Source organism: Mirounga leonina, unplaced genomic scaffold (genome assembly GCF_011800145.1).
Source record: "Mirounga leonina isolate KUSES-001 unplaced genomic scaffold, KU_Mleo_1.0 Mir_95, whole genome shotgun sequence".
NCBI classification, from domain to species: domain Eukaryota; kingdom Metazoa; phylum Chordata; class Mammalia; order Carnivora; family Phocidae; genus Mirounga; species Mirounga leonina.
Genome location: NW_023270865.1, coordinates 1,256,485 through 1,276,944, shown reverse-complemented (window position 1 = coordinate 1,276,944; position 20,460 = coordinate 1,256,485).

Here is a 20,460-nt window from a genome sequence, read left to right as displayed (position 1 = left end):
TGGGACCCTCTGTCCTCCCCCCTGTGGGACCCTCTGTCCTCCCCGCCTTCACCAGCACCCCACCCTCGGGTTCCAGGTGTCACCACTTAGTTGCTTCTTCTTGATGTCAAGTTAGCAATATCTGGAGCCCACTGACAGGTACCTCTGCCCCTACCAGTAAGGACACCAGGTGGCAGCCCTAGGGCCCCCCTCCTTCCAGAACCCAGGCTCAGGAAGGGAGTGGAGAGACGCTCATCTCCCCTGTCACTGGCTGGGACTTCCCCTACGATTCAAGCTGCCTTCTTGTTTTGGCTCCTCGGGATGCAAGGAAAGCAAAGCCCTCAGTGTTGCCCCAGCATTCCGTCCACAGAGTGGACACTTGCCGTGCGCGGGCATCCCTCCCTCGTCAGGGAGCGAGAGAACAGACATGGAGCCTCCAGACCGGGGACAGCAAGTGCTCCCAGAGGCGGAGCTGCCGGAGGTGAGGGTGCTCCCTGCGCTGGGTCTGGAGTCCTCTGTCACTGAGACGCTGCAATGGGTCTGCCATCCAGACCGCTCTGAAGGTGCTGAAACCCAAGGCATGGTGCTCGGGGGCATCCATGCAGCCCACCTGGTGCAGAAATGAAGCTACATTGTAACAAAGACCCCTGTGGTCACACATCCGGGAGAGAGGTGTCTCTGCCTGCCAGCGCTGGAGTGTTTCCCCGCACCCCCACCCCGCAGGCAAGGACCCTCCTATGTCACCCCTGTCCTCGGTGACTCCAAAAGTGGCCATTTTTCACAATTACAGGGGTGGTGTTTTTTCTTATTTCTTCTTGGAACAAATTGAAACCAGCAATTATATTATATTTATACTATACATTTATCTCCTCCACTCAATACATTTTCACCACAGTGATCAACTATAATCATTAAGAACTTCTTACACTGAAACTTTGAAAACCATTAATGAATTGGCTAACTTATTTTTTACATTTAAGGAAGATTCTTGGCTTTTGCTAGAAATGCACAGAGTGAAGATGAGTAATCGGTCTTTCATTCGATTTTAAATATAAATACAAATAAGTAAACTTGACAAATCAAATAATTCTTCTTAGACTCTGAAGTATCCTATTGATTTTTGTATCTCAAGCAACTAGAAGCTGCTCCATCTTGTCTCTCTCATTGCTATTTGGGGGCAGGCTGCTTTCAGCTGTATTTATATCTATTTGGAGCAATCGATGTGATGCAGTACTGGGATCATCTGCGCAATCTAAATGGCTCCCGTAAACCACCAGGGCAGGACATCGACTCAGTCCATCTTAGAAATGGCCAAAAACAGCAGACCAACGGCTGTCCTCACCTCGTTTCAGTTTTGAAGACAGTTGCCTCAAAAACAACACACAAACACAAAAACAAAACCAAAAAGCACGAATGTCAGTGCAAGTGGGCATTATAAACCACTCAGGAGGGACTGTGTCTTCCACGGTTCGGCTTCCGTACCCGCGTGGGCGCACACCCACCTTAGGTGATGCGAGTCCCAAGGGCACCGGTTACTGTCGCCAGGGGGATGGCAGGTGGGGGTCGGGCCCGCATTCACCTGAGATGCCACTATCCTGGGCAAGATCTGGGCAGCAGTCCTAGAGGGGAAGGTGGCAAATCCCCCCACTGAGTCTGAAATGCTTTTCCCAGGAAAGGAAGGAGCTTGAGTGTTAGCCAGCCGAGGGTCACCGACCCAGACGGCCACTGGAGAGCATGGAGGAAGGTGTTCCGGCTTCGGCGAGACTCATTTCCTCCACGCGAGGCTCTGACTCTGAGGAGCCTTCTTGTCAGAAGTACAATCTTTTTTGTCTGTACTTTAAAAGGAATAGTTGTTCAAATCCCAAATGTTTTCAGCAGGAGAAAAAATAAACTGCAGGATATGTCTACTATTTTATAAATATCAATGAGTTACTGTTCAACTCATTTTTTTACTTTAAGACATCAAAACCTACAAGATTAATTTATGTTGTTTATCCCCTGAGAAATTGCCCAATTTATAATAAACATTAGTACATAAACCTAGATGCATCCACATTTATAACTTATATCTAATATACTCAGAGTTCAAGGAAACCATGTTACCTTAAAAAAAAAAAAAAAAAAGTATTGTGATGCCAAGACTGATCGGGTGAAGAACGATTTATATTATGTGAGTTTGAATTATAATTTTTTAATTCAGTCCTTTTTCTCTACAAACCTCCATCTCACAGCAACCCTGTTTCCAAGTCAAGAGCCTGGGGACCTGTGTTGCTGAATGAGGCATTTTGGCAAAAAGCACATCACTCATATCCCCCCAGATGCCATTCACATTTTTAAATATGAGCCCCAGGATCAAAGAAAACGGTGAATGTTTCATGCATCTATTAATCTGTGTGCCCAGCACGGTCTTGCTAAGCGACAGAAAAGCCCTGGGCCAGGGAAAGGAGGAGAGAGGCTGACCCAGGTTCGGAGCACAGCTGTGGAGGGACCGCTCTGGGGAAGCAGGTGTGTCTTTAAGGAAGGGAAAGGACCTTCTACAGGTAGGAGAAGGAGCACAGCTGGTGGGTGAGCTGGCCTCCAGAGACAGCATCCTTCTGTGCACCTGGTCCATCCATTCACTCCTCAGAGTGAGTGCTGAGTGCCAGGTGCTTATGACCTGCTTGTCCTGGGTCCCGTGGCCCGAGGAGCCATCCCCATCCAAGAGATCCTAGAAGAGCGGCACAGCCATGGGTGTGTGGAAGCACAGGCAAGCTAGGGTCCAGACAGTCAGAAGCCAACGACAGAGGGAAGCATCACAATTGGACCTGCCCGACTCTCTCAGGTATCGAATACAAGCCCTAATCCTGCCCACGGCCAATGGATCCCTGTGGACTGGGCAGGTGCAGGTGGGCAGATGGAGGGCCATAAACACAGAGCCCCCCGCACGCAGGGACTGCAGCTCCAGACGGACCGGGGTGCAGTGCCTCCAGGAGCACCTATCCATCAGGTACTGATGTGAGCATGGTGAAGGAGGCCAGGCAAACAAGGCAACGATCCCGATACCTCCTCATAGTGTGGCTACCTAGAGTGTCTGAGTGCACTGTGAATGGATCGCCAACATCCCAACATCAGTTAGAATTCTTTAATAATCAGGGTAATCAATTATCAACCAATTTTACAAACTTGTGGTTCCAAGTGATAAACTGAGTTTGCAAGCTCGCCTCCCTCCCCATATGCACACACACACCAACTTAGCATCACTGACACGGCAGGGAAATTGCACACAGTAAAGCTACCACCATAACTGCTCGGGGTAGAAGAGCACCACTGCAGACCTGGGATTTGTGCGAGCAGATGGGGCCAGGTGAGGATGTGCTAGCCCCGGACAGAATGGGGCAGTGAGGCTGCAGTTAAGGGTGAACAGTCCTCCCAGTTGGGATCCTGAAATGTCCACCACTGTGGGGGAAGGCCTGGGCTGAGGGAGGGGCCATGAGGCAAGAATCTGGGCCATCAGTTACGTGGCCTCAACAAGATGGCAGCAACACATTGCCCACAGCCCAGCACAGAACCCACTGCCCACTGCAGAACCGTGTCTGCAGATGTGAGCACTCTTCCTGGAAGGCTCAGTCTCCCAGGGTGAGTCCGGGGCCAGAAGAGGAGTGGGGAAAAAGTGCTTGGATGACCACAGATGCCACAGTAACCCCATAGGCAAAAGGAGGTAGATTGCTATTCACTGATACTGGAGAATGCACATTTTCTAAAGAATAGAAAAAAAGTAAAAATTCATACATTTCTTATCAGAATCCCAGAAAAATGTGACCAACCACTCCCATGTCTCTTCTGAACGACTGAAACACCAGTCCCAGCCCACCTGCACACTCCCCCTGCCCAGTCATCAGCAGCTTTGCACGCCCACCACTCACTACATACACAGGTCCAAGTAGATGATCATCACGGCTAGAGGTTGGTCACTGAGTTGACCTTTCCAAAGAGCCAGTCTTGTATGTCATCCACTTTACTGTCTTTCTGATTTCTATTTCTTCCTTTCAGCTTGTTTTAGGCTTAATTTGTTCTTCTTTTTCTAGTTTTTATAAGGAAAAGCTTAGCTAATTAACACGACACTTTCTTTTTATCTAATGAGAACATCTAATGCTATAAATATTCCCCTATGCACGGCTTTAGCTGCACGTTGATGTGCTATGTTTTCATTTTCATTCAGATCAGAACATTTGCTAAATTCTCATGTTGGGGGGTGGAGGTAAGATGCATAACCTATTTAGAAATGGGTTGTTTAACTTACAAGTATGTGAAGAAATTTCAAACATCTTTTTAATGATTTCTACATTAATTTCATTAACAACCAAAGACATAGTTTTTATTATGTCAATCCTTTTGAATTTGTGGAGTCTTATTTAAGGCCCAGAAAATGATTTATCTTGTGAACTTGTCTGTGTTTTTGAAAATTAAGTTGGTTGATAGTGCTGTTCAAACTTTTCATTTACTGATTTTCTATCTACTTTGTCCTACCAATTTCTGAGAGGAGTGGTGACATTTGTAATTGTAATTGTGGATTATTCCATCCCTTTTCATTCCTATCAGTTCTTGTCCCGTGTCCTTTGAAACCCTGTTGTTGTGCCATATGCATTTGGATTTTTGTGTTCTCCTTATTGTCGGAAAATTGTCCCCCTTTATGCTGGCGATATTCCTTATTCTGGAATTCGGCTCTTCTGATATTCGTCCAGACAATTCAGCTTTCCTTTGGTTAGCATCAGTATGATATATAAGTACCCATCCTTTACTTTTAATTTTTGTGTGCTTTTACTTTTAAAGTGAGTTTCTTGTGCACTGATTTAGTTGGATCTTGCTTTCTTATCCATATTTACAACATCTGCCTTTTAACCAGAATTTTCAGACTATTTCCATGTAGTGTCATTATTGATGATTTAGATTTAAATCTACCATCTTGCAAGGTGTTTTCCATATTTTCCATTTGATCTTTGTGGTCCTCATTTATGCTTTATTTTAGATTCATTTAATGTTTTTATGATAATCGTATATCTTCTATTGACTCAATAGCTCAATAGCTATCTATCTACCTATGATTTATCTTTCATCTACATCATCTATCATCTGCTATCATCTGTCTACTTGTCATCCCTCTCTACCATCTATCTATCATTTATCATCTATCTATCATCTATTTATCATCTATCTATTTACCATCTAGCTAGCTAGCTAGCTAGCTAGGTATGTCTATCATCTACCTATCACCTATCATCTATCTCTCCTTCCTTCCTGTCCTTTGGTCTATTGTTGTCACACATCAAACTACTACAAATTTTATAGAATTCCATTTCTTTTCATGGTTGCTCTAGGGTTTACAATATACATTCTTACCTTTTAATGGATCTATTTTCATATAAAATATTGAAACCTTGCCACCATCATGTCCATATTCCCTACCCGTTGTGTTATAACCATTATGTAAAATACAACTACATACATCATACACCCAAAAGACAATGTTACAATTTTCCCTTTAAGTAGTTCTATGGTTTATACAAAATCAAGAGGGAAAAGCAAAAAGAAAAAGAGTATTTTGAATGTATTCAGGTATTTGCCATTTCTGCTACTCTTTATTTTTTCTCATGCTCTGGTTTCCATCTGGTGCAATTCTGCATTCTGAAGAACCACTGTCAGCACTTCTTGTAGTACAGGACAAGGACGTCTGCTGGTGACAAGTTCTTTTAGTTATATCTGAAATGTCTTTATTTGCTTCCATTCTGGAATAATACTTTCACAGGATATAATATTTGGGTCAGAACAGTTATTTTCTTCTAGGCCTTTGAAGATGTTGGGCCACTCTATTCTGGCTTCCATGGTTGCTAACAAGAAGCCAGCTTTTGAATAGCTATCACCTAGACTGATTTTTCTCCTGGTCCCGGGTCACACTGTCCCACATCTATGCATGCCTGATATATTTTTCCTGGGTGTTGGAAATTGTTAATTTTACATTGTTGGATGCTAGATTTTGTTGTATTCCTTTAAAAAATACTGTACTTTTCGTGCTTATATTTAAGTTTTTGGAATTAGTTAGCTCCTTTGAGAATTACCTTGAAGCTTTGTGAGGGAACGTCTGAGAGGCACACAGCCTCAGGCTCATTTAGCTGCACTACTGAAGTAATGGCCTCCTGCACACTATACCTGGTGCCTCATGCATGATGAGGCTTCCCCACCCTGGCTGGCTGGAATACGAACTGGCCCCACATCTGTGTAAGTTCTGAGAGGTCCTCAGCTTACTGCTGTCTGATGGTTCTCCCCTCTGCAGTAAACCTTTGTTTCTGTCTTGAGAAGACCAATCTTATTTTTCTCATTGGTGCTTTTCATTCACATTATTGTACCCAGGTGAGAATTTCTTTTTGTTTATCTTGCTTGGGACTCACTGAGCTTCATGAATTAGAGATCTGGTGTCCACTATTAATTCTGAAAAATCTCCGGTGTGCCTCTTTGCGTATCACCTCTTCACCCCATCCCTAGTCTTTGCGTTATGTCCTTTCAACTCTTGTTTATCTTTCACCTCTTTCTAATTCGGTGATGTATTCTGGGTCATTTCCCAAAATCTGTCCTCCATATTTCATGTGTAATAACTTCAGTTCCAATTCAGTCTCTGAACTTCTATGTGACCACCCCCTGTTTGTTTTGATTATTGTATTTTTCATTTCTGGAAGTTTTATTTGGTTGTCAACTCAATGTGTCAGTTTCGATAGTTCCTGCTACTTCATATTATAAATTTCCTTTTTTTGTTTTTTAAATGTATTACTTATATGCATTTTTTATCATTTTATGATTCCAGCATCTGAAGTGTGTGTAGTTTCTGCTACCTCTTGGTTGTGACAACTCATTTCCTTTGTTTATGGAATTTTCATTCTGAGCTCATGTTTCATGGAACATCATCTGTGAAACTTAGAAGTCATTGTTACTGTTTAAAGTGTAGTCCTTCAGAAAATAGCCTGTGTTTGCTTCTGCTTGAGTGTAGCCGAATTAATAGGATTTTTTCCTTTGACCCTCCACTAGAGTCAAAACCACAAGGGGCAACCTGCTCCGAGAGGGCATGTTTCCCCCAACCTTCCACAGAAGATCCCATTCCTCAGAAGTCCTGACTTTGCAGGAACATCTAATATAATCCCTCAGCCTACCCGGGCCTTGTCTCCTGTTCCACCAAGTAGGGCCCTGAACACGCAGGTTCTGATCCTTGGGACATCGGCAGACACCCTCAGGAAAATACCTGCTCCTGGGATGGCTTCCCCTGTAGAAGCAGGACTGCCACACACAATCCTGCAGACTCTTCATAGGGCATTCCAAGGAGAGCCATGAATATGTGCTGTGCTCTGAGTGATTGCTCCGGTCAGTATCCCCAGAACCACACACCACAGCCAAGGTGGCCCAGTGCTCACTTGTCACTCTGCACTCACGGGCTTTCTCAAGTGTACCCCAACTCCACCTGGCATTGTTAGAATCTCTATTGGAGAGGGATTTCTCTGAATACTTATTCAGAAATAATGTTAGAAAGACCTATCCCACAGCTTCCTTGACTCTACCTGCCTTCTGCATGGTTTTTGTTAGTCCTGTGGGCTGTTGCCATAACACGCACAAACTTCACCCTGTATAAATACATCTTTGCTACCATGATAACTATTATATGTTTAAGTTAAAAATAATCTAAAGTCTTTGTGAAATGGATTTAAAATCAACTCAATCATTTACTAAGATGAATTCAGAATTATAACAAATAATATTTATCTAAGTCACTAATGTAATTAATGTGTTTCAGTAAGAAGCACTCAGGAAAAGGCAAAATTATGACATAGCTATAAAACAAAACATCGCAAATGATCTAAAGTAAGATTAACAAAGAAAAAACAATCCACATTCCATAAAACTTTAGTTGATCAGACGTCTGACTTAAATTTGGGTTGAATTCAATATAAATCCTGTTAGATCAAGCATTTTCATGATGAGCTTTCACTTTGTGTTTCTTATGATAGCTTCCTGAGGAAGCAAATTTCTTGCCATTTCACATTCAATGTAAGTCCATTGTTGGTGAAAAGATGGCTAAATCGGTCCATCATTTGTAATAAAATATCTCATGACTTGTTTATCTGATCAATGAAGAGTGTATTCTCAAGCTGTTCAGTGTTAATGGGCCCGTTGCCCTAGAATGGTGAATTATCGACACTCAGACAGACAAGGGGAGGCTGCAGGCTCAGATCGGGTTTCCTGCCTGAAAGTGACATACTGCCATTAAATTGTTGGAGCCGAGAACGCACGTCCTTTGTGTCTCACGCTGCAGAGATGCCTAAAATGCAGAAAGTTTCTAACTTTGAATTATTAGGTTAGCTTTAAAAAAATTATATCTTAACACCAAGTTGATCATTTGAATATGGCACTGTTATTAACATAAGCACAGAAATATTTGGTGGAATTTTAAAGGCCCAATTTCTGTACCCCAGTAACTTATTTATCTTTTTTTGATCTGATCTGCGTTAAGTTTCGAATGCATGCTTGCTTTCATTCATCCATCTGTGTACTCCTTTATCTGACCAGCAAGTCTGACCTGTGGTGCCTGAGCCAGGACTGTTCCCGTGCTCAGGGCGCAGCAGCGTCGGAGACCTGGTGCCTCCCCGAGCACGTCACGGTGGCCTCGGGGATGCTGCGTGTGAGAACCACGCCCTGCGAGGGGTCAGAGCCTGGCTTTGGGGTTAGGTAAGTCCAGGTGCAGATGAGGCTGCAAGGCAGCCTGGGGAAATTGCTAGCTGCTCTAAAACTTGGTTTTCTTATCTGTAAAATAGACTTAATATCCATTCCAAGGTGACAGCAAGGAACAAGGGAGATCTCACACACGTCACATACCTGGAAGACGGAAGCCCTCTGGGAGGGTCCACCGACATTCAATCCTGGAGCCTCGGAAAGCGCGGCTAGATTGCCAAGCAGGTGGCAAACCAGCACATGTAACGTGCTGCTTTCCAGCCTCCCAGATGGCCTCTGCTGCGTCAGCAACTTACCGTCCCGCTTGCGCTTTGTACACAGGGAAACGCCTGAAGCGGGCGGGCTGCTGGGGCTTCTGTGGGCTGCCCTGCTATCCCTGTAAGACCTACAGCCCCAGATCCACCTTGCTGGACTCAGGGACAACGATGGCAGGCTTACTAAATAAACAGGGAGCCCTTCTCTGCTCCCTGCAAACAACCAGAAATGATCTGTAAAACACTAGGATTGTGATGTTGAAAGTGAGCTCAGAGCACCTACAAACCCTACGAGCTGGGGCTCCTGGGCGGCTCCATCGGTTGGGCGTCTGACTCTTGGTTTCAGCTCAGGTCTTGATCTCAGGACTGTGGGGTTGAACCCTGCATGGGGTTCTGCACTCAGCGCAGAGGCTGCTTGTCTCTCTGCCTCTGCTCCCCGCCCTGCATGCACTCGTTCTCTCTCCCTCTCAAATAAATAATAAAATCTTTTTAAAAACCCTAGGAAGTATTAATGTTTATAGTGATAAATCGTATGTAACAGTAGCTGCCATTTAACCATGTTTCAGTGGGCAGCTGGGTGGCACTGAATCCAGTCACAGTGCTGAGTCTCCACCTGTGCCCCCAGCCCTTTCGTCTTCCCCTCGTGAAGCAGCAAGTCCCCTTCTCCCTCCTCCAGCCCGGGGTGATGCTCTTCTACTCCACACGTCTGCGACTCGGCGGCAACCCGGCCTCTCGGCCCGGTGGAATCATCCAGCACCTGGGCCGTGGGTGCCCTATTGTGTTCGTGTTTTCACGGTCCATCCGTGTTGTAGCAAAATGTCATTCCTGTTTGTGGCTCAGTAACATCCGTGTTCGTGTAGATGGCAGTTGTCCGTCCAGCCGCCGCAGACCCCTGGGTGTTTTCTTCCCTCCGCTGCTATGCCCACGGGTGAACGGTGTCCGCTTAAGTCCCCTGCTCACGTCTGTGGGGGGCCTGCTGGACCACATGGGAGATCGGTCTTTAACTTTTGGAGGTAGTGCTGTCTTTCACAGATGCTGCTCGACTTTCACTTTTATTGGAATTTGTCATTTGTTTGGGGGACTCTGGGCCCTTGTCCCACCGCCAGCTACCATAGGACTACTGAGAAATATATTATACCTCTAGAAAAGGGTACCCAGGAACTTAAGACCATGGCAAAATGAAATAAAATAAGATTTTAAAAAATCACAAATGCTCCAGCCAATAATTAAATGTATGGGAAGTAGATGATTTTAAAATTATTAATACATTAACCAATTATTCACCCTGGTTTCTTTTGCTTCAAACTTAGCCCTAAGTAAAGGGCAAAAAGTAAAATAAACCACAAAAATTAAAGCTCCCTTCCGTGGAGACTCACTAGGGAGAAGGTACTAGGTCCACCCCATCTGTTCCTCCCACAGATGTGCCCCCTTGACCACTCTCCGCCCGAGCCGGCTGGGCCCAGGAGGACATGCACAAGCTCAGCTCCAGGGGAGTCTGTAATCTGGGGATATCCAGAAAATGTACTATTTTTACATTGCTCTTTTAACACCTGATGGGTGGGACTTTGTCTCCTGATTTGGGGATTTTTACCTGGCGACATGTATGAACCACCTCTGATGAAGGGATGGGAACTGTTGGCACTGCTTGGGAGGGGAGACCTCCCCCAGCCCATCACCACCTGCTGGTGACCCAGCACTCTTTCCTCTGGGGCTCGGTTTGACTTCCAATGCAATGGGAGCATGGATTTAGGCTCATTAGCATCTTTTTTATATTTTTTTAATTTAAATTCAATTAATTAACATGTACTGTATTATTAGTCTTAGAAGTAGTCAGTGATTCATCAGTTGCATATAACCCCCAGTGCTCTGCTCGTCGCATCACGTGCCCTCCTTCATGCCCATCCCCCAGTTACCCCATCCCCCTCCAGCAACCCTCAGTTTGTTTCCTAGAGTTAAGAGTCTCTTATGGTTTGTCTCCCTCTCTGATTTCATCTTGTTTTATTTTTCCTTCCGTTCCCCTATGATCCTGTTTTGTTTCTTAAATTCCACATATGAGTGAGATCATATTATAATTGTCTTCCTCTGACTGACTTATTTCACTCAGCGTAGAATCCTCTAGTTCCATCCACGTCATTGCAAATGACAAGATTTCATTTTTTTGTTGGCTGAGTAATATTCCATTGTATATATACACCACATCTTCTTTATCCACTCATCTGTCGGTGGACATGTGGGCTCTTTCATAGTTTGGCTGTTGACAATAGTCACCAGCAATCTTTGAGCACATTCTCCAGTCACTGGGCAAGGACCGAGCTCCCAGGTGGGCAGAACAGGAGGTCCACGCACGACGAGAAATTAGGGCCCTCACCTGGTGTGGGAGGCGGGAGAAGGGAGATCCCCTCGGCCCAGAGACCTCGGCTACACTGGGTGTCACAAAGGAAGCCCCTGTTGCCACTTGAGGGAGGGAACGCTCCACGGGAGGGTTCACTTCAGATGAGGAGCCTCTAGCGGAAACCAGCCCCGCCACCTTCACACACCCGGGCAGCACAGAGTTGGCGGAGGGGCCAGGCTCTGCCCAGGGCAGCAGCTTCAGTTTGCCCCTGTGGATCCGGAGCAAAAACAGAGGAAGCTTAAGGCATGCAACCCAACCAAAATCATGTGAGATGCAAAGAAAATCTTAATGTAATTTAGGACACACTTAAGATATTAAGCACTTAAAATGAGGAATATAGCATAGGGTTGTTCTTGAGGCGCCTTCGTAAGGAAGCAAGGGGGAATTCAGCATTGCTGGGGCTCAGCAGTGAGCATACTCGGCAAACACTGATTTTTCATTTATTTTTATTTTTTATTTTTATTAATATATATGTTTTACTAAATGAATGACTGAGATTAATCTGGAGGATTCTGCTTTGAAAAGAAAAGCACTTGTGAAAATTGCGGGAAAAGACACAGGCCTGTGGGACTGTCCTGGGAAAGGCCTTCGGGTGTGGATGCACGTGGGACCCCCTCCCCCAGCAGTGTGGTCAGCAGAAGGGAGGCTGAGGTCAGCTAGGAGAGCCCAAGGACAGCTCATCTTGCAACTGCTACCAAAGGTTGATGCGTGACCGGAAAGAACAGCATCTTGGGTGAAAATTGTCAGATTTTAAATACACTTAAAACTCTCAAGATTGTTTATAATTTCTACTAAGAACCCTAAATTTCTCTGTAGTCATTTGCAAATAGCAAGTATCTTCATAATAAAAAATACCATAAAACTCAGCATGTGGTCAGTGGTTGAATCTCAAATGAAGATAAATAAGTTTATAGTGAGAGAGAAGGAAAGTGAGCAAGACAGCAAAAGTCAGCAAGAGGGAGAGAGTGAGACAGGGAGGTAGAGAGAGACAGAGGGGGAGAGGGAGGGAGAGAAGGACAGAGAGATAGAGGGGGAGAGGGAGGGAGAGAGAGGGGGAGAAGGGGGGAGGGAGAGGGACAGAGGGGAGAGGGAGGGGAGAAAGGGAGGGGGGGAGAGAGAGAGGGAGGGAGAGAGAGATGGGTGGGGGAGAAGGGCAGAGGGAAAGGGAGAGGGAGGGGAGAGGCCAGTGCGGTGCTTTGATCCAACCCTCCAGCCACAGAAGGATGAACCTGGGAGCCTGGGCTTGAGCAGCAGGTGCCTCGTTGCCCCACACAGCTGCCCCCCCAGAAGCTCCCCCTTATGTCATCTGGGAGGTGGGAATGGATTTTATCATCTTGGGAAGGGAAAGCACCCACTTCAGATCAGCAAACCCCTGCTGGGCTCAGAGGCCCTCCCTCCAGGGCCCCCAATGCTGTGAAAGGAGTTGCCAGGGGGCCACGAAGCCGGCCACAGTGCCGCTGAAAACCCCCCACCGCCTCCGGAGGGGTGGGCCCGGAACGCCATCAGATGGTCCCAAGTCCCCAGGAGCAGGAAAGGCCCAATTTTTCTAACCCATGTGATCTTCTTGCCAGAGAAGCAGGTTCCTCTTGTGGCCGATCCCTGCAGCTCCGTGGCTTCCCCGCACCCCTCCCGCATGGTCGCAGGAGAGACGGCTCCATCTAATAGAGGTACATCTTCTTAAACACGGTAACAGAACAGAGCGCAGGGTCGCCTTTGGCAGGGAACACAGTCGCAGCCGCTCCCTCTTATTGGCTGCAGGTGCCTTCAGCAACACCTCATAAATTGGCGAGGAACCGTGGGGGAGGCGGCCGCTGCTTTGTAGCCTCGGCTAGCGCTCGCTCACCAGGGACAGCGGCGCCGGGGGTAAGGTCGTGGAAGCTCTTTGGTGTCATCCCACTGGACATGTTATCCGACGCTCCACCCTAAAGCAAGAGAAACAAACTGATAAGACGGGGGTGGCTTGGGAAGAGGCGAGACAATCCATCAGCTCACCTGTGGAGAAAGTACCAGGGAGAAAGAGTATTGATTTTTCTTACAAGCCAGTGCACAGATTTGTCAGACAAAAGAAGAGAGATGTCAACCCCCCAGATCCTCCGTGGCCGGCAGTCGCAGAGCCGCAACCAGAAGCGAAGGCAACGTTCGGGCACGTCGTCCACGCTGGCTTTGGAACGGCATCAGCTCTCCTAAAAGAAGGGACAGGATCGGCCCCCGCCTGGGCAGGGTTAGGAACTAAAGCAGGGCATCGGGGAGCAAGAGGGGGACTCCGTGGTCCCGGCCACCGTCACCTGCTGCCTTGGGAGCTGCAGGAGATGCTCCCGGCGCCGGGGTCACGGGAAGGTCGCTTGCTCAGTTGGAAGATCACAAAGCTGATGGACAGTTTAGATTTCAAAGAGAATCCACTGGAACACGCTTTCATCTCTCACCCCACAAAACTGAATCTGAACCGATTATTAGGGTTTACTGTTTTACCTGACCGGGGATGAGTCGCTCCAACACCCCAAGTCTCAAGTGCCCAGAGTTTAAGTAGCAGATGAGTCCCATTAATGCACCCACCGAGGGGGCGTCTGAGCACACAGAGGGAGCCTGGGTCTAACGGGGAAAGGGGCATTTTATCAATTCCATTTTCGGATATCTAGCCACGCACAACATTCCCTTTAGGTTCCACCTAACATTCAAATTCTTTCCCACATGAATCCGTCTGTTACCCCGATAGAGCGCTGAGCCCGCCTGACACACCCAGTGATGTCTGGGACTCAGCTGGTGTCCGAGGCGCCCACATTCAGAACACGAGTGTTAGCGATGCCAACTCCAGGAAGGTTTGGAAAGACAGTCCGAGACCCAGGGAGAGTCTCCTTGTGTTCTGTGTATATTGTTTTACTCAGGCTTGGCGGATCAAGTGGAGTCACATAATTTCATATTCCCATTCGTGGTTTCCAATTAATACAGAGTTACAAATGTGGGGTGAGAGTTGGGTACGATAAAACATGGGTGTTTCTACTCCTAAAATAGACATCTCTGAAAGCATGAGGGTTACACGTACTTTGTACTTACCTTAGCGAGGTGGTCACACTTCCCATGTGCCCAAGGTGGGTCTTCTCTGTACGTTTCTAAAACATCCATGTTACAGACCGAATGTCTGTGTGTCCCCAGATCCACATGTTGGAGTGCTAACCCCACCATGATGCTGTTGAGGGTGGGGTCTGGGGGAACGATGCGGTCATGAGGGTAGAGTCTCGTAAATGGGAAGCACGCTCCGCTCCTGCTGTCCACTCTCCCCGCAATGCAGGGGGACTCAGAGATGCCGGCAGTCTGCAGCCTGGAAGCAGGTCCACCCAGACACCAGATCTGCCGGCGCCACTGTGACCTATGACACAGAGCACAGGACTGCCTGAACTTGACTGTCGGTGACCCTTGGCCGGGTCCCTTCTGCCCCCGGTGTCCCAAGTCCTCTGAGAAATGGTTCGAGTCCACGGGTGGGAAATGTGCTCAGCATCTTGCAGCTGAAGGTAGCAAGAGAGGGGCCCCGGGGTCATGGACAGCCAGCTCTGCAGTGAACAGCTCGGGGGTCCTGGGGCGGTCTGTGCTCAGCTGCAGGAGGAACGCAGAGGATTGGGCTAAGTCCAGACGCTGCAGGCTGTCCTGCCCTGAGCTGCGGCCTCCTTGGAAACTGCATCCCAGTGAGCGGGCAGACGGGCACCGCAGACCAGCTGAGGCTCTGGAACGATGTCCCCACCCAGCCTCTGCGGCTCACCCACCTGTCGCTCACTCCCCGCACCTGCGCTCTGGAAAGTGCCCTGCGGTCGGGACCACATTTAAGTACACATACTCCTTTTCAGCACTCTTAACATCTCTGTGGCCCCGCCCACGGACATCCCCCTCCTCAGGGGCTGTCTCCTCCCCTTGCGCAGTCTGGGGTTCCCTTGGAAGTGGGAGCTCCTTAGAAGAGGGGAAAACATTTTGGGCTGACAATGGAAACAAAGTACAATTTTATCTCAGACAATATCTCATGACCAGGTTTGCAGTGAGGAATAAGTTAACTTAAAATAAAACAGTGCATTGAAGATGTCACGGAAATGTTATGACTGTTGAGGAAAGCAATAATGATGAGACTCACACGCACACAGTGACCCAGATCCAGGCAGCCCCCACACAGGCGTGTGCTCCCGAGATGTGAGCAGGCAGGGCCACCTGCACAGAGAGGACGAGGGCACAGCGGCATTCGGGCCACCTCGGGCGCGTCCCCACACGCACCTGTCCTCCCGGGACCCAGCCTTTCTCCAGGTCTGAGTCTCGCAGACACCCTCTGTCCCTGGAGGGAGGACCCCTACCGTTTGCAAAGGCCACACAGAGTCACAGCGCCATCTGCGCCCGCGGTCCCTGGAGTCTACCAGAGAGAGCCCAGGGAGCTCCTCCGACTGGCGGGTGGAAGAGCACATCCGAAAGGCTCATCCCCATCGAGTCCTTACTCAAGACTCAGTGTCCCTGAAATTTCACTCAAACGCAGCACACATGTTTTCACGTTTACATTTGTGCTAGTTTTCTAACTAGCATGTGGATCACATTAGCTCTTTTTAAAAATGGATTCTCTAAAGTTTATAATATACATCATTCACTCAAAACCACCAAACCTATCAAAATAATGACCATATGCATCTCCTCCGAGTTTTACTTCGCAGATTCCCTGTTGGCTCACTCCCTCCTGCTCCTCCTGCCTCCACCCTCAGACCTTCACCAGTCTGCTCTCCATCTCTAGGGATGCGTTTGCATCTTCTATATTCTGTAAGTAGTTGCCTAGGTGTATAAATCGTTCTTCAAGTAGGACAGTGCATGATGTATCAATCTTTGCCTGGCTTTTTCCATGGGCACTAAACTTTTGAGATCCATCCATGTTCTATGTCTCAATAGTTGGTTTTCCCTTTTTTTAGGTTTTTTTTTTAAATTCCAGTTAGCTAACATACAGTGTTATATTAGTTTCAGGTGCGAAATATAGGGATTCCACACTTCCATACATCACCCAGTGCTCATCACGACAAGTGCAGTCCTCTTTCCTCTTAATATCACTGAGTAGGCTTCCATTGAAAAGATATACCAAGGTTTATCCATTCACGTGTTGATGGCAGTTTGGATCAGGTCTGATTATTAACTATTACAAATAAATTGCCATGAACATTTGTGTTCACGTCTTTGTGATAACATATGTTTCTTCTCTGAGGTACGTTCATAGCATGGAATGGCTGAATCATCTGAATTTATTTTTCTATGAGCATATATTCAGTTTAAGATGGGTTTTGTTTTGTTTAGGTTTTTTTTATCACAGCAAGACCAAGCATTTAAATCAATAGAAAAAAACTTTTTTCACTAATTATTTCATGAGTGAATAACTACACATCATATAAGATGAAAAGGAGATTTATATACCATATCAGATCTTTAAAGAAATTTCACCTGGCTAGTAGAAAACAAAAGATAAACTAACTTAAAATTCAAAAAAAGGACAAAATATCAGATGGTGACCAATAACTTCCAAGCATCATATTAGGAGGTTCATCATCTGCAGCTTCTGCTACATGCAAGACACATTTATTTTTAAGCACTTGGATACTTGCTAACATTTCTTTCTCTTTCTCTAGTCTTTGCTGATGCAATGTTACTACATTTTTCTTTCAGGACGGGATGTGGCTGCTCACTTTCAAAGTGTACTTCGGACAGGAGTGTCTGAGGACACGATTGCCTGCTGGCCACTTAGTTTTGAGTCATGGCTGGTGCTACAGAGACATAAGCTGCCAGTGGAGTAGGTCAATGGGAAAAGAGGGAAATTATATATGAACTGCGTGTGAAATGTGCAACAGGAAGAAGCAGAACAGAGCTCCTGGACAGCCCACCAGGTACGACACTTACACACTTGTAGGATACCACCATGGTTTTGTCCATCTTTGTATTACCCACCTCTATATTCTGTTTGGAAACGTTTTTATAATTTCGCAATAAGCCCTTTACCATCAATAAGCTCAAAAAATACATTTAGGGATGTTAAATACAAAACAAATAATACAAAACGCAAAAGCATATACAAGCGTTTCCCAGAGTGTATGCCCATGGTGTGAATATAAACCGGTGCACCTCTGGACCCACACTCACCCCTTTTCAACTGTGGTCATCTGCCGGCCACGTGGCAGTACTTTGATGTGGTCTTATTGGGCACCTCCTCAGTATCGCCTGAGGTTGCCCATCTTATCATGGGCTTCTTTGCCATTAATTCAACTTCTATGGTGAATCATCTGTTCACATTTTGTCCATTTTTAATTGGATTGCTCATTTTCATTTTACAGAGTTTTGAGAGTTATTTATATATTCTGGGCAAGTTCTTCGTCAATATAAGATTAGCAATTTTTCCCCAGTCAATGGCTTATCTTTTCATTAACCTATCAGTATCTTTCAAAGAAGTTTTTATTTTTATGAAGTCAAATTTATCAAATTTTTACTTTTTTAGACCATGCTTTTGATGTCATATTTAGGAAATCTTTGCCTAATTCAAAGTCACAAAGATTTTTTCCTATGATTCCTTCTGAAATTTTTCATAGTCTTGGGCTTTATATTTCCATCTATAACCCATTTCTGTATGATGTATAGAACAAAGTCATTTTTTGCATGTGGATATCCAATTGTTCCAGCACCATTTCTTAAGAAGGCTATCCTTTCTCTGCTAAATTCTTTGCATGTTGAAAGTCAGTTCTTCATACATGCAGTTGTCATTTTCTGGACTGTGTTCTATTGATCTTGTCTAATTTGCTGCCAATCACACTGTCTGGATTATGGCAGCTTTCGGTCATGAAATAAGATAATGTTAGTCCCCCAACTTTGTTTTTCACTTTTGAAGTTGTTTTGGCAATTCAAAGCCGTTTTGCAAATGCAATTTAATTTTAGAATAAGTTTGTCAGTTTGTTCAAAAATGAAAGCCTGCTGGTGTTCCTTGGGATAGCACTGAATAGATCATTTTAGGAACAAATGACACCTAAGCTATTCCTGGGATTTGTGACCATATATATCTACCCATTTGTTTAGGTATTCCTTAATTTCTCTTAGAAATGTTTTAATTTTTTGTATATAAGTCTTGCACATTTTGGTCAGATGCTATTGTAAATAGTAATTTTTTTAATTTTAATTTCCAATAGTTCATTGCAACTATACAGAAAAATGTTGATATTTGTATATGGACATTGTATCCTGCCATCTGCTAAACTCATGAGTTTATGTACCATTTTTGTACAGTCCATAGGATTTCTTACACAGATGATTATGTCATCTGATAATAAAAAGAGTTTTACCTCATCATTTCCAACATTTCCAATCTGGATAAGTTTTGCCTGCTTTTGTTTTGTTTTGTTTTGTTACTCACTACAGTGGTCCAGTGCAGTACAATGACTTTGTCAGGTTTTGTTGTCAGCATAAGACTGGCCTCACAGAACAAATTCAAATGTATTTCCTCCTCTTCAATTTTCTGTAAGAGTTATTGTTGACTTGGTATTATTTCCTCCTTAAATCTTTGGTAGAATTTGAATATGAAGCCATCTGGAAAAGGAATTTACTTTTTTAGGGCTCTTCAGATTATCTATTCTTTTTATTTTTAAGTCATAGTGGTATGACCCTTTTTTTAGAGAGAGGTAGAGAGAATCTTAAGCAGCCTCCATGCCCAGTGCATGAGCCTGATGTGGGGCTTGATCTCACAACCCTGAGATCATGACCTGCACCAAAATCAAGAGTCAGATGCTTAACCGACTGAGCCACCCAGCGCTCCTTCAGGTTATCTATTCTTGAATGAGATTTGGTAGTTTTGACTTTCAGGATCTTTTCCCATTTCATTCAAGTGGTAAAATTTATTGGAAGAAAATGTTTTATAATATTCCCTTCTTGTTCTATTAATATCTGTAGGATCTATAGTGATGTAATCTTTCTCATTCCTGATATTAAACATGTCTGTCTTCTCTCTTTTTTTCCTAAACAATCTGGCAAAATTTATCAATTTTATTGATCTTCTTGGTTTCATTTAAATTTCTCTATTGCTTCTCTGTTTTTTTTTTATTACATTGATTTTTCTCTACTTGTTATTTCCTTTTTCTACTTATTTTTTATTTAACTTAGTCTTTAACTTGCTCATTTTTTTCCAGTTTCTTACCACAAAGGCTGATCTCATTGATTTGAGACCTTTTCTTTTCCCATAATCTAATACTACAAATATCCAGATAGTACTATTTTTGCTTCATCTCACAAATTTTGACTTGTTGCATTTCCACTTTCTTCCAATTCAAGATACTTCCTGAATTCCCTTTTGATTTCTTCTTTAACCCCTGGGCTATATCAAAGTGTGTCATTTACTTTCTAAATATTTGGGGATTTTCAGGAGTTAATTCTGCTGTAAGTTTCTAATTTCATTCCATTATGGACAGAGAAAATATTCTGTATGACTAGAAACATTTTTAAATTATTGAGACTCGCTTTATGGCTCAGAGTATGGTCTGCCTTGGTAAATCTCTAGTGTGCTTGAGAAGAATGTGCATCCTGCTATTGTTTTGTGGAGTGCTCTTTAAATGTAAATTAAGTAAATTAAATGGAAGTATTTTTCAAGTCTTCTATATTTTCATGGATAATCTGTCTGCTGTTACTATCAACTATTTAGACAGAGGCACTGAAATCATTGTATGTGTGGATTTTTCTACTTGTTCTTTCAGTTCTATTAGCTTTACTTCATCTATTTTGAAGCACTGTTATTATATGCCACTGGTTTAGGGTTATTGTACCCACCTGATGAATTGATACTTCTTGTCATTATGCAGTAGGAATGTTCTTTGCTCTGAAATCTTTGTCTGATGTACTACAGCCACAGCAGCATTGTTAATTTTTTTAATGGTTATTGTGATACATATTTGACATACTTTAACTTTTAATCTGTATGTGTCTTGATATTGAAAGTGGTTTCTTCTAGGGAGCACAGACTTGAGTGTTTCTTTTTTATCCAATCATACAAACATTGCATTTTAATTGGGTTATTTAGACCATTTACACTTAATATGATTATTCATGTAATTAAGTTTA